Source organism: Buteo buteo, chromosome Z, assembly GCF_964188355.1.
Source record: "Buteo buteo chromosome Z, bButBut1.hap1.1, whole genome shotgun sequence".
Lineage (NCBI taxonomy): Eukaryota > Metazoa > Chordata > Aves > Accipitriformes > Accipitridae > Buteo > Buteo buteo.
The window spans coordinates 66183752-66197869 of NC_134204.1; the positions used below are offsets into that span (position 1 = coordinate 66183752).

At 39.5% G+C, this 14118-nt stretch overlaps 1 long non-coding RNA gene across 1 annotated transcript; it reads left to right on the forward strand.

The window, feature by feature from the left end:
• Positions 1 to 284: 284 nt before the first annotated feature.
• Positions 285 to 7751, forward strand: LOC142027096 (uncharacterized). Its single transcript, XR_012649008.1, has 4 exons — positions 285 to 395; positions 5340 to 5452; positions 5539 to 5640; positions 7018 to 7751. It is a non-coding gene; the product is annotated as an uncharacterized LOC142027096 (long non-coding RNA).
• The last annotated feature ends 6367 nt before the right edge of the window (positions 7752 to 14118 follow it).

Genomic DNA, 14118 nt, shown 5'->3' on the forward strand with positions numbered 1-14118 from the left:
CAGTATAAAGCTAGGAAGTGTGTCCACACAGCAGCCTCTTGGTTAACTCTGGCAAGAGGTGACAGGCCTGTATATTTTGAAGGATAGAGGCTATGCCTATGTGAACAGTAATTTGATGCAACTGGAGTGGAGCAATAGATTCATGTAGCTGATGCTGAGTTCCTAATATTTGTTCCCTATGTGGTTTGTGGGTTTTAGTCAGACTAAATTTAGTCTGTTTCCTCAGACCAAATATTCTCATCACACGTGGGTCAAAGCTGTCCAAAGCACCAATCTTTGACTCAGATGTCTGTGTTCCCATGACAGGCTGGACGTGGAACTTCTGGCTCAGCTTCCTTGGAGAGGAATGTAGTTCAAGTACACCAAAACCACTGTGAAGACCAAAGCAAAGCATGGTAAGTGGGGAAGCTCAAGGGATTCATTTTGAAACTTCACTGTTGCTTGAACAAAAACAGTATTACAGATGCAGCCAAAGATTTGCTCCAGAAACCTTAATTGTTGTTTTCCTAGGTGTTCAGAGCCTTATCCTTCTGCTTTTTCCTTCCTCAATCACTTTTGCTTGTGCATAAATCCCTGAATGAAAAAATTGCCTTTGGTGCCATGTAATACTACTTGAGTTTTCCCATGAATATTAAACAAAGAGATATCTAATGATTTAGTAGAATACAAGATTAATTTTACTTATTAGTCTGATAGAGTCTCAGAGGCAATGGATGAGTTTGGTGCTGATGTTGTGGGTGGGTTATTTTTAAAAACAAAAAAACTTTTTCTGTATATGCTTCAGGAGTTGAACATAAGCTTTGAAAAGTGCTGGAACTAAGTCACTTGAAACTTCAAGAAGAATTTCCAGGCACCCGAGCTGTGAGAGCCCAGCTACTCTCAAAAACATTGTGGAAAACAGGCACCTAATAGCCCCTGAATTCCCTTTGAATATCTGCCCCTGGTTTCTGAAGGGCCCTAAGCGGCAGGTTGTTAATTTCTCCTTTTTTTTAATATCTTCATTATTTTCTCCATTTATATTTTGGATCAGGTGAAGTGGCAACTGTTATGCATTCTGTCTGCTACCACATTTCCTTTTGGAGGTTTCTGTTGCAATGGATTAGCTTTCTAAACTGACTGGAGTTTTCTGAGAAATCTGCTTTAGCATAAAATTGTTAGTTTTTTCACTACGTCAAATTATGCTGCTCACACAGTACACAACACAAAATAAATAAACCTGCACAATGCTGTGGCATGGGTAACATCAAAAGTATTTTTGCTTAGGCTGTGCTTACAGAAAATGTTTTCTTTCCAGTGTAACTCTATCTTTCATCTGACATGTCTTTTGTTACAAGTTTATGAGCCAAATATTTTCAACAGGTGCCAGATTTAAAAATATATATTTTTTTAGATGCCTTCATAATTCTATAATGGGAGAAAAAGGTATTTGCCCCATGGGAAAGTGTTTTGTAGAAGTCAGTATAAAATTCTATTCATCGCTTAACAGAGAAAAAAGTGTGACAGGCATTGCATTTGCATTATGGTATGGATTAAAGTACTGCAGTCAGAATAGCATAAAAAGGCTGTTAAATAGCTGATAATTTCATCGTGTTGGAACCAAGTGTAGAACTACAATGCAGTTGCATTAGTACTGTAGTGCTACGAACATTTTCAATTATCACGCTTAACCTTGCTAAGAAGCTAAAATGAAAGCTATCAATACAGTGTGGCAGGGAGTAGCACAATAGCAGCCCGCTATTCTCTTTCTTTCTCTCCCTCCCTTTTTTCCTCCTTACTACAGTAAGGGAAATGTGTGGACTCTTGCCCACACCATTTCTAAATTGCTCAAGCAATTGTTTCCTGTAGATTAATTTGTAATTCTGAATCTTGAGAAGGAAATGCGAGTGCGTTCCTCCCCCAGGCCATTTACAGATCTGGATTTTTAATGTAATCTAAAGCAGAGGCTGAGGTACTGACACACAAGGAAGGGGAGGGAGGCAGTGGTGAAGGTGATGCTGGAGTGTTTCCTCAGCAAAGGTTTTTTTGTGTGTGCCAAAAAAACTTGCTTTACCCAATGCTTACAGCTTCCTTGCTGTTTTCTCTCATGAAAACAGGCTTACATAAAAAAGCTTGGGGGGGATGAATGTCTGTACATGGTGTATGTACACACATGGGGCTATATTTCAAGGAGGCCTACATATGACTGCCGCCTTTGTTTGCCCATGGTTGCTCTGGTGATGATAGATAGTTTCCTTACATGGAAAAATTAAAACAAACAAACAACTTCCATCAACACTGACGCTATTCTTCATCCTGCCTACACAGGGCAGTTGGAGCTGTGCTTTTAAGGTTATTTAGGCATGAAAAGCAGCAGATAGGCTGAGTTAGAAAATACATAATTAGTGATCTGAATGATGACATCTTGTTAGTGTTAAAAGCCCCTCCAGTGCTTATATATGACTCTGTTGTCTAAATACCATTTAAGATCTGGCATTCCATAAAGACAGAATTCCCATCTTCACTTCCTTCTACCTTTTTACGCTATTCAGAATAATTAAATCACCTCTACCATTTTCTGTAGATCTTTCTTTTGTTCTTCTTTAGTAGTGAAGTTTTCTGCTCACCTCGGGCTGATCAGTCCACAATAAAAGAAGGATAAAAATAGAACAGAAGAGACTAAAGGGACCCAGAAGCAAAAAGGGTGTAGTTAATTTGGCTTTTTGCAAGCTTCCCAAAAGACTTTCCAGAGGGGGGTTCCCAAAAGATGGCATTATTCTCACTTTGCAGGGTGAAGGGAAAGAAGTCTCCAGGGACAATAAAAGAGAAGTCTGTATGTGATTAACATGAGCCTTTAACACAGCACACAGTCCTAAAAGTTAGAGCAAAAAGTTTTCAGAAAAAAAGACTTTCTGTCTTTACCAGTTTTCTCAGACAACTGCTACCAATTGGTTTTAACCAGAATATTCCAGGGTTCTCTTGTTACTGGTCTTTTCATCTCTGCTTGCAAATTGGAAATTATACTCTCTGACAGCAAGTGTAACTTCAGGTCTTCTGTCTCAAGGCTACCCCTTATGTTCTGCCAAAGAACAGCCTTTTAAGGCAGGTTGTCCTCAGCACACTGGAAAAAATTATGCCTTGGGAGAAGGCAAAAGGCAGAAAAACAAGTTGTCCTCCATCATTTCACCTGTGAGTTCTTAAGCTTTAGTCTAGAGTCTCCATAACTGAGTGGCAAGTGCATAATCTCCTGAAAATTGCCAAAAAGCCAATTAAGGAGGAGAGAGGGATGTTTAGAAAATAAATGTCTAACATTATCCCAGGGACTCCAGCCAAATTTTTCTTTCCTTATATTTTGGCAAGGATTGGTGTTGATTCTTGATTGCTTAGTAAATTTATTTTCATTAGAAACTTAAGGGAGTATTGTTAAATAAATGTTTAATGTTACTGTGGACTCTGGAGCATGCTTGTTTTACAGAGGTGTTAAATTCCCAGCTATTCTACTGCAGTGCAGGGAGGGATTGAGGAGCTTATCTGTTCTCTGCCCAAGGCATATTAACTCCTGCCACAATCTCTTTGCTCAGACAGCAATGTCAAGTCTCACCCTATAACCATTCATAAGGCAAGGGAGGACAGCATGAAACAAATGGGCATCAGAATAGGAGGGGTTTCCAGGTGCTGTAGAGCGAAGGAGAAAATCTTCCTGGACACAACAACCAAGAATTGCCTTGTGCTCCTCTTGATCAGTTTGCCATGACACCACAATGGTACTGAAAACACCTGAAATCCTGTTTTGCCATCCATAATGGGGATCTCGCTGGTCATAAAGAAAATTTATCTGTGTCAAGAGGACACTGAGATTGCCCCTGAGCACCTCTTGATGCCTGAGCATAGCTGGATGTTTGAAAAGGAGGATCAGGAACCTGGAAAAAGGGACATGTGCTAGAATCAGGGGATGCCATTTGGCTGAAGTTTGGCCATCTGCTTAATTAATGTGGAGAAGGAAATCTCATTGGGGAATGAGAGATTTTGGGACATTTTTATTTTATTTTTACTGTTCATCATGGATCTGTTTTCCAGTTACAAATATTTAAGACTTCAAAGATACAGCTGGTATTCACCCCAGTGGCTAAACTAGAAGCCCTCTGCATGTCTGTAATTGTAACCATTTAACTTAATTTGCCAAGGAAATGGAAGGACTTATGGAACTACACCATATTTGTGTCTCCCTCCTATCTATTCTCTTAGCCTCTAAATGTATCAACTATTCCAGCTCAATTTGATGAGTTAGAAGGCTCTTTCATGCTCACATAAAATGTATGTGTTGTCCAAATGTTGGTTAAAGCATGCTAGTAATCTAATGAAGTCAAAGCAGGTGTAGTTCAAACATGAGATTTATGTGTTGAGGTTAATTTTAACATGGCAACCTTGTGAAAACATTCCTGTTTTCCTTTTCTATTGTTTGTACTGTGCACATGGTGTGTGCAGAAGATGGTCTAGTGCTGTCCTTCACAGAGGAACTGCTGGTGTGCACTGCTGGCTTGAGTAGCACTGTTCACTGGTGCAGCTGACTCAGAACTTTCAGGCTCATTCTGAGACCTCCCTCCTGGTTGGTACAATTGGACTCTGCCCCAGGGTTGGAGTCTTAACTGCTTTGGATTGCAATGCAATTGAAAAGGGAGGTAAAGAAGCAGTAGCTACAGCTGTTCAGTGCCAAGCCAGGTTTCCAACCGTATGTACAATCTCCACTTTATACCCTTGGAGTTTTCCAGGGCAGCTTTTCAGGTTATCTGATGAGTTTTTAGAAGGAGAGTTCTGAAACAGAAATTCTTCTCTTTGAGCAAAATGGCAGCTGTGTGAGGACCTTGAAAAATTTAGACCTTTCCTTCATGACATCTGTACTCCATGGGCCAGAAGAATTCAGTTGCAGGAAGCCAACATTTATGCCTAAGGGGCCTGAAAAGTGTTATGTGGAGCCAAGTATTGCACTGTCAAAAAGCTTTTCTTCATGTTTTACTGTCTGTAGATCTATATTAGAGAGTGTATTTAAAAGAAATTTAGTTATCCACTAAAGTTATCCACTGCCTTGATATCCAAAATGACCCTATTTTTCCACTGAGCTTTTTGAAATGCTTGCTGAGATTGCTCAATATCTCAACACAAGACTGGTTTTGCTTAATACACTTTACCACACCTTTTCCTTAATTTTTTTCTGCTTGGCGACTCCTTGCAATCTGACTTCAAGAGCCCTTCATGGACTTGTTGTCGAAAGCATTCAACTCCCTCTACTCAGCATGTTCACTCTATTTTACCTGCCCTATAGTCTTGTTTATTGTTGTTTAACATTGCTGTTATATGGTTCTTAGATTTTTCAGCTGTAGTAGATCTTTGAAAACTGGCAGGATGAATTGCTTGGTTTCCAGTCTTTAATGTTTATCTCCCCTTGGATCTCACCATCTGTTCCTATTTGGCAGTGCAGGTAAATGATTTTTTTTTTCCGCTTCCTTTCATTTGCCCTGTTTCCTGCAGATACTTAGCTTGTGAGTTTCCTCTTTCTCTCTCCAGACATCATCAAGAAGGATTTGATGGCATTTACTGAGGCTGATGAATCTGACTGAAATTTCCATGCTGGACTGTGTGTTGCAGGGTTTGCTTAATGAAGAGGAGGTAGGGATTTTTCTTTTGTTGGGGTTTACACTGGCTAATGCATCCTCATGGAGTATAATGCAATGATATCCACAAAATTAGGTCTGGTTTTTTTTCCTTCCATTCAAGTGCATTCCCCCTAACTTCTTCCATTTGCCTTTACTTTTTAATGTCACATCTTTGAACACATCAGCAAGCCGCATACCTGTCATTTTGGGAATTAACGTCTGCTCTGTAAGAGTTCAATCCCACTATAGTCCAATCCCAGCACACTCACAGCTACGAGCAGCAACACCACACTTAAGACCAGTAGTCATGCAATGGAATCTTCAATTTCAAAGGTGGTGCACTTTGTTTTTTCAACTTTTCTCATTTATTGTCAGTCTCAGAGTGACTGGAGTCTTTCACCGTCTTTATCTTCTGGATTGCAAAGTCTTAAAGGGAGAGTCTCAAAACCTAGTGATCTGTTACACCCTTCTGCATACTGTTGAAGGGAAAGGAAACAAGGATGAAACATGGAATGTGGAAAGGAGAAAGCATTTGTTTTTCTCATATTTATTGCCCATAGCAAGAAGCCCAACTTTGGAAAGCTGCCTTCAATTTTGAAAGTGCTCTACTGCTACCCTAGATAATTGTATTTATAAACATTTGGAGGTACAAATGCTGTCTTTCAGAGTTGGAGATGCTATCCTTCTTGTGCACAGCATTCACTTAAGGCCCTTCACAGTGTTCTCGCAGAGTATCTCTACTTTCATTATTTTTTAAAGTTGACATTGAAGTCAAATGGGATCAGCTTGTGTTGTATGCCTTAATGAGTTACTGAAGGGCAGTTAAGGATCTGCCTCATGAAAGGATTAATCTGAATGAAAACCCACCTGCTGTTCCCTTTTGTCATTCATCAACTGTCCTCAGATTCTCTTCTCAGTCAGACCTATGAAATAATTTGCCAGTTGTTGCAGCCTGTCAACTATGCCTGTTAACTAAAAGTCATTTCCATACAACAGCTGTCCCTCTGTAGCTTGCGCGTAACGAGTTGGTTGTCGGTCCCCTTCCAAAACCAGAACCCACAGCCGTTTGGCATTCTTCTTGGGAGTGCTCGTAAAGAGCCCAAGACCCAAGCTGACACCAAGGCTGAGTGCCAGTGTGGGAGTCAGAGCCCTTCCTGCAGCAGTCTTTATAGGATTTTAAATCATTTCATCTAGTTCATTAGGTCAGAGTGATGCTGAACAGGCGAAGTGGGTCTTGTGGAATGGTTAGTAGTGTTTTATCTGCTGTATGGCTAAACAGACAATTATGATTTTCAGCTCTGTCAGCCAAGCATTTTTCCTCAACTACTGAAAATTAGTTTTTAAACTATGCTATAAGGGCTTTTACAGTGATCTTTTCCTTCTTTTCCAGCAATTTTTGGCAGCTCCTGTAACATCATGCAGGACCATGAGATCCTTTCGACAGCTTAGCAAGAGTTACTCATTCATTCTGACTAAAGCCAAAGAAGCTGTACTAGAAATTACATCAGTGTCTGGACTACTGGCACAGCTGGTATTTAAATGATGAATAGTTCCTTTGACATTGTGGTCCATGATGACTTTGGTTTCCCAGGTACTGATAATTTCCTGATAATTGCTGTCTTCAACAATTTTGCAAGCAGCTGCAGGCTATCCTAATACAATAAGACTAGGAGATCATATCTGGTCTTTTAAATTTTTTTCCATTTGGGTGATCTTTAGATTCTAGGCTGTGCTCAAAAAATATTCATAAAAGCACTTAGGGCTCTATTATTTGAAAAAATGTTTCTGATTTCAGGTTTGCCTGTTTGATTCAAAAAAGCTTGTCTGCTTTTATTTCCTCAAGCTTAGCCTAGTGGCTCTGCTTGTTGATTTACCTAGGAAAATGTTTTAGTACACTTCAAGCTCTGTGTGAAATTCTGCTGTCAGAGTGCAAAAAAGCAGAGTGACACCAACTCGATGCTTGTTTAAGGCTTGTTACTCATGCAACAAAAGATAGATTTCAAGGCCCTGCTAATGTTCTGTAATGTCTTCTATCATCAAGTCCTGGAACACATTTCAGACTTGGATCTTGGTATTGCATGAGACATGTTTCACATATTAATGTGCTGGGCGACTGAAATAAAAATGACCACCTGAATCACTGCATTATCTCATGCTTAAATTATCTATGGGGTGCCCTTTGCTCTCTTGTGTGGGTTATGTCCTCATGTGCCACAGCATTGGCAGAGGGGAGGAAGAGCAGCATACACTAGGCACTCAGTTTCACCATTCAAAACCACACAAGCTGTTGTTCTGGCTTATTTGAGTCCACTTTAAATCTCAGTTCTCAAATGACTTACATTAAACCGAAGCCAGAACCGCCACACAGTATCTCTGAATATACAATATCATTTGAAAACACTGCTTCTTGTTAAATCAGGTTAAACCCTTGGTGAAAGGGCATACCCAGCCATACTTGTTGTGTTGCAGCTGGTTGGGTTAGGAGATGAGTGACTCCATTTGCACATTCTCAGCTGGTTCAGATTTTCTGGCTTTACTGCATTTGTAACTGCTGAGAATAAGCTGTGCTAACTTGTATACATTTTAGGCTTTTTGTTTTATGTAACACTTTTTTCACAGAGACTGGTGAAGGTGTCACTGCTTATACAGTTCTGCTGGCATCGCTGAGGGAGCAGGAGTGAGACAGAGGAGGGAGTGAGCAGATGAGGACAGCAACCTCTTAATCAAGTTAAGCTGTAGCCACAGCATATCTGACTGCGCCCTGAAGAATTTTAATTTAAAAAAAACAACAACAACAACAAAAAAAAAACAAAAACCAAACCAAACCAACCAACCAACCAAACATTGACATGAGGATGGCCAGGAGCCAGGGATGAAATTCTGGCCATGCTGAGCATGCAACTGGGAGGAATTTCCCAGGTCGATGAATCCCACCCTTCCTATGTTTTTCCAGGACAACTTTCTTGAACTGATCATAGTCCACATTAAAGTTTATATGGTCTGTTGACCTGCTACCCTTGAAAGCCAAACATCCCATAGACTTCATTTAGGTTAGGATTTCATTTCAAGTGATAGTTCAACAGAGCCATAAATATACACAGAAAGTGTCTGACTAACCCTTCAGACTGGTGCCTTCCCCACCACACACCCCAGTGACATCCTTATTGCTGTCCTGCTGCTTAAAGACACATCTGCTCAAGAGCACTGCTCTCCATTTTAGGGGAAAGAAGCAGAATGGCTCTACAGGTTGCCATAAGAGGGTTTTCTGCACTTTACACATGTTCTGCCCCAGAACTGGGAAAGTTTTGTGGTTGAAGTTTCCATTTCCCAGCAGATAGGTGGTGGCAGGAAAAGATTTCTTATTCCTTTTCTTACACAGACCTTTCCTTCACCCAGGCTGTGTGTTGGTGATCAGGTTTTTCCCCAAGCTAAAAGGCAAAGCTGAGAGTGTTAGAGGGTGACGCACTAACCTACCTTATATTATTGCAACTTTTTGCCATTGGCCTTGTCCTGGTGAGGGTAATTTCTTGTCCTTGCTCTGTACTCCTCTGATTTCTTTCTCAGCCAGCTCATACCTCCCAGTTGTGCTCATTTCCCTGCTGGTCCTGGAGAAAACTTGTCAAATGTGCTCTGCCCTATGCTTTCCTAAAATCACACATCTGTGTGTTCCAGCTTTCCTTTCAACAGAGGATTTTTTGTTTGTTTCCTGATTTTGTCCTTTCTGTATATTTCTGAAATGCGGTAGAAAGGAAGACAAGCAAATGAGACCATTTGCCTGTCTGGCAAGGGAAATGGCGTGATTTAAAAGTGGTGAGCTAAAGAAATATTAAAACCTCCAGGAAAATTCTAACATTTGTTCGGATGTTTTTGTTTATTTTTGGAGCTGTGGAATATCCATGATTTTCAGTGTTTTGACCTTTACTTTGAAGAATGTCATAATTGTGCCAGCAAACTCAGCTGTCAATATTTTTATTTCACACCTCTTTATAGAAGTTCATAAGTGACCTATAAAATTACACATACTGAGCATATGTGGTCTCAGGCAGGAAAAGATTTAATAAATAAATACATAAATACAAATGTGCCTGTTTAAAAGTTATAAAGCCACCAAAAAAATGAAAATGGTAATTTCAAATGCATTTTACAGTCCTGTAACTCAAAAGCAAGCCAGTCAGGTTTTTCTTCTTTTAAACTCAAAATTATTAACCTCTTAGTCTTTAATGTGGACTGATGCAGTGCCTGTGGCCATTATGGCAAATAACCACATTATTGCATTTAGGAAATTAGCTACTGTGTGTTTGTGGTAATTTTGTCTCCATGAAAATAGCTCACAAATTTTAAGCAGGCAGACTTATACAGGAGTCAGTTCTGCTTTTAGATACACACCATCTTTGTGTATTCATGTAGCTTCATCAGAGTGTATTTCAAAGGATCTTTGTCAGCCAGCTTTAATTTCAGAAGTTTTCCTGCTGAAGGACTGGGAAAGGGAGGAGTGAAGGGGTCTAACTTTCAGAATGGTGTATATTCTAGAGGGAAAACAAGTCACTTTTTAAAAATTTCCCAATGATTCTCTTTTCATTATTCATATCTATGTTTAATTATTACATGGTAATAGGTCTGAAAAAATTGTTAAGGCACTATAGTTTCCAAACTGGTACTTGTAGGGTAAAAATGTTGCTGTGTAAAAGGGATGATAAAATTCATCAGAGCTTTAATCTTCAACTCTCCACCTAGCCTCCTTTCATAAAATATTGGGACCACCCAGCTAGCTTGTGCTTCTGAAGATTTGGCCTGAAATTCTTTTTTTTTTAATGAAACACACATCCTTATTATGTTTTCTCCCAAAACTGAGTTGAGTTTATCACAGTGGTGTATGGCAAATACTCAACTCTACAAGAGGGAAGAGGAGCAGTGGGGTATATGCCAGACTGGTGAGATTTTATGCCATGAAGATAGTGTGGGTGGTAAACTCTTCCCCTCCTTTTCTGTTCACTAAATATCAAACTGATGTGAAAAGGGAGAAAAGCAGCATGTGTCCTTTGGGCAATTGCAGTGAGAGATGGGAGTTTTGTTCCAAAGAAGATGAAAGAAGGAGCCTCTCCCACATGTTAATGAGAAATTACTCTCACCAGACAATCAAAGCTATCATTGTGTTGGTTTGCGTGATGCTTCTCCAGGATGTCTCTCACAGTGGCATAATGTTCAGCCATTGGTCTTAGCAGTAAGAGTGAGAGCACAGGTCGTTCTCGTGCTGACCTGTTGTTGTCCTGCTTATACAGACAGCCCTGAGCAGGGTTAAACAGCAGTGGTGTAATCTCTACAATGTCCATGTTGCTTCCACTTAGGGAACTGTGACTTGAGCAGGTAAAAGTTTATTTTAAAACTTTATTTTAAGGGGGGGTGGAGGGTGGGAAAGTAGTGTTGGCCCAACCTTGAAGATTTCTGAATTCCCTAATGTTTCAGTTTGAACTGAAATCTTAAACCCTACTGTGCCTTGCATGGTTTTGCATTTCAGAGAAATGACTTCACATAGCTCAAGTCCTAAGGTTACATTAATAAGGCAATATGTTGAAAATATAACGACACAGTGTCTCTAAATAAACTATAGTAATTTTTTGCTTGGAATACATAACTTCTTGGTGCTATTAAAAGCCTGTGAGGGTCTTCCACACCTAAGTCTTTTCAGTTCAGTGTTTTAACGATTAACTAATTGATCCCTTTAACATCATGTTAATTCTCTTACAGATTTAAATTAGCATACTTTCTCTCTAGAGCTTTACAGGATACTCTAATAAATCTTAAGAAAATAATGAGTAGAGATGTCACGGAAACCAGTCTGGAAAAATATTCTTTATCCCACTACTTATGTTGCAGGACTAGGTAAATATTTGATAACTCAAAGAAAAAGGGAGGTTTTCCAACATTCCCTTACCTCTGCTAGACTGCAAAAACAGCCCCTTTCTTTAAAATGTATAGGTTTCTTTTTTCCATTTTGTCAGTACCATAATATGACATGAAGACTAATGTCAGTCTTTGTATTAGAACTGTCCACACCTGCAATAACAAAATTCCAAATGCAGTGAAACACACCTGACTTCAGATTTGCTCACAGTTTTTGCTGAATTCACTGATTTTAGTGAGCAGTGTACAAAACTGGGCAAGTTCAAGGCATATTCTTCACAGTCACTATGTACCGAAGTGCCTACGGTATCCAGGAGCTAATGATTGTGCCTGGAAACCTGGTAGCTGGTTTTGGAGTTTCACTGGTGCTGAACAAAGGAGTCTGGTAGAAGATGTAAACATTTCCATCAGTCCCCTGAGAACAAGGATTGGTTTCCCTGGTTTGGAAAGGAGTCATCCAGAATGGCAATCAAATGGTAAGGATTTCCTTACAGACTCCATATTCCAGAAGACTACAAAAACATTTAACTAGGTAGTGCCAGCATCTCATTTCTATGGGCATCACATGTATTTCACAGATTTATTTAAGTCTTTGTTTAGTATGTATTTTGAGTCCCTTGACAAAAATATTGCACAAAAAAATCCATACAAAGTATAAATCCAAGCTGCTCCTAGTAGAAGACCATTTTCATCTTACTAATGAGCAACTCACAAAGCAAACCTGATTAGAAATATAGGCTTTAAGGGAATTACAAATACCTCATCTTAATATCTCACTTTCTTAAACTACTCATATTTCAAAAGTACTATTTTAACTTTATATAAAACAGAGTCTGCAAATTCAGCTTTGCCATTGGTCACCTTGGTATAAAAACACTAGTTCATACCATTGTCTTACTGAAGCGGAAAACAATACTTGGGCCACGTAGTACTACCTGAAGATTTTTGAAAAAATGTAGCTAATGACCTGGCCTAAAAAGCTGAAATCCAAGAACCTCTGCACAACCTTATTGGCAGTGCATTCATGGGCTCATTTGTTGGACAGTGTGAGAGGAAACTGTTGCCAGCCTCTCAAAGTAGGGGAAGGAACTGAGCAACTCTATTACTTAGCTATGCACACCACTTAATAATCCTATTGCAAATGGAGTTGGGCCCAAACCTGAGAACTGCATTACTTAGAATGTAAGAAGTGGAAGAATCTTTATTGCTACTAGAGAGGAGGCTGCCAGAAATCCTGCAGTTGAATGCCCTGAAGAACACAAGACTTTTTCAATGTGCTCAGAGGATTACAATTCAAAGACAGAGGCAAATGCTGTACTCTCCTGAATAGCTATTGATTGACTGATATACTTAAAGGATAAGGACTGAATCCTGCAGAAGGCCAGGGAGCTGAAGGCAATCATACACGAGGAAAAGAAAATCCTGTTCTTTCCAGAACTTGAGTCTAGTACTCAAGGTAGGGGACATATATCTGAGTGCTGCTGAAACAGGGCTTTACTAAAATAGTGGAAGCACAATACCTTGAAAGCTGGGAGGCTTTGTTATCAAGGACAGGTGTATATGTCACTCAGATCAACCACTTAAACAATGTACTTGAAATTTGGTAGATGATGCTTCAGTGAATTGAATTGGGTTTTTTATTAATAAGAAATATTTGATTAATTACCCACTCAGAAGACTAAATAAAAAGTATGGGAAATACGGTTTGTTTAAAATTAACCCAGTTCTCAGCTTTTCTGTTTGGGAAGGAGGGAAAGAGGCAGGGACATTGAATTTTTACTTCTTATTTCTAGCATTTTTCTTATATGCAAGTTTTTTTTGTGAACAGAATGGTATTTCCTTATGTAGCCTGCTGTCACTGATTGATAGAGTATATATATTTGAACACAACAAAAAGCTGAAATTTCTGTGTGACATGAGCATACCTCATCACTCCCTCATTTATTGTTGTTTTCATATGCAGTTTCCTTTTCTTCTTTTACTCTTCAGAATTATCATGTATCCTTGAATATTCAGCTCTCTTGTCTCCCCATAAATCAGAGGAGCATAAAGCAAATATTTTTGTAACGCTAATGTAGCCTTAGAACTGACCTGTTTCTTGAAAAATGAGCAATACCAGAACTTATTAAGTGCAAAGAAAATATACATAGAGACGAGCAAAGGGATAACCTTGGAACAGTAAACTAAAGAAAGGGAGTAGTATTCCTGCCCTTGCTAGCAGGAATGGTACATCAGTGGACTTCACCAAAGAACATCAGCGTGCATAAAGGTAAAAAAATTCTTCTAATACTCTTCCTATTAAAGTCCCATCCACTACCTTCCATCTCACAGGAAGAAGACAGGTCCAGTGGGAAAAAAAAATAATCAGTTCTTTGAGTCATCTTTTTTTCTGTTATGAAGTATATGTCAAGGTTTAACCCCAGCCAGCAACTAAGTCCCACACAGACACTCGCTCACACCCCCTGAGGTGGGATGGGGGAGAGAATCGGAAGGGTAAAAGTGAGGAAACTCGTGGGCTGACATAAAGACAGTTTAGTAGGTAAAGCAAAAGCCATGCACACGAGCAAAGCAAACCAAGGAATTCATTCAC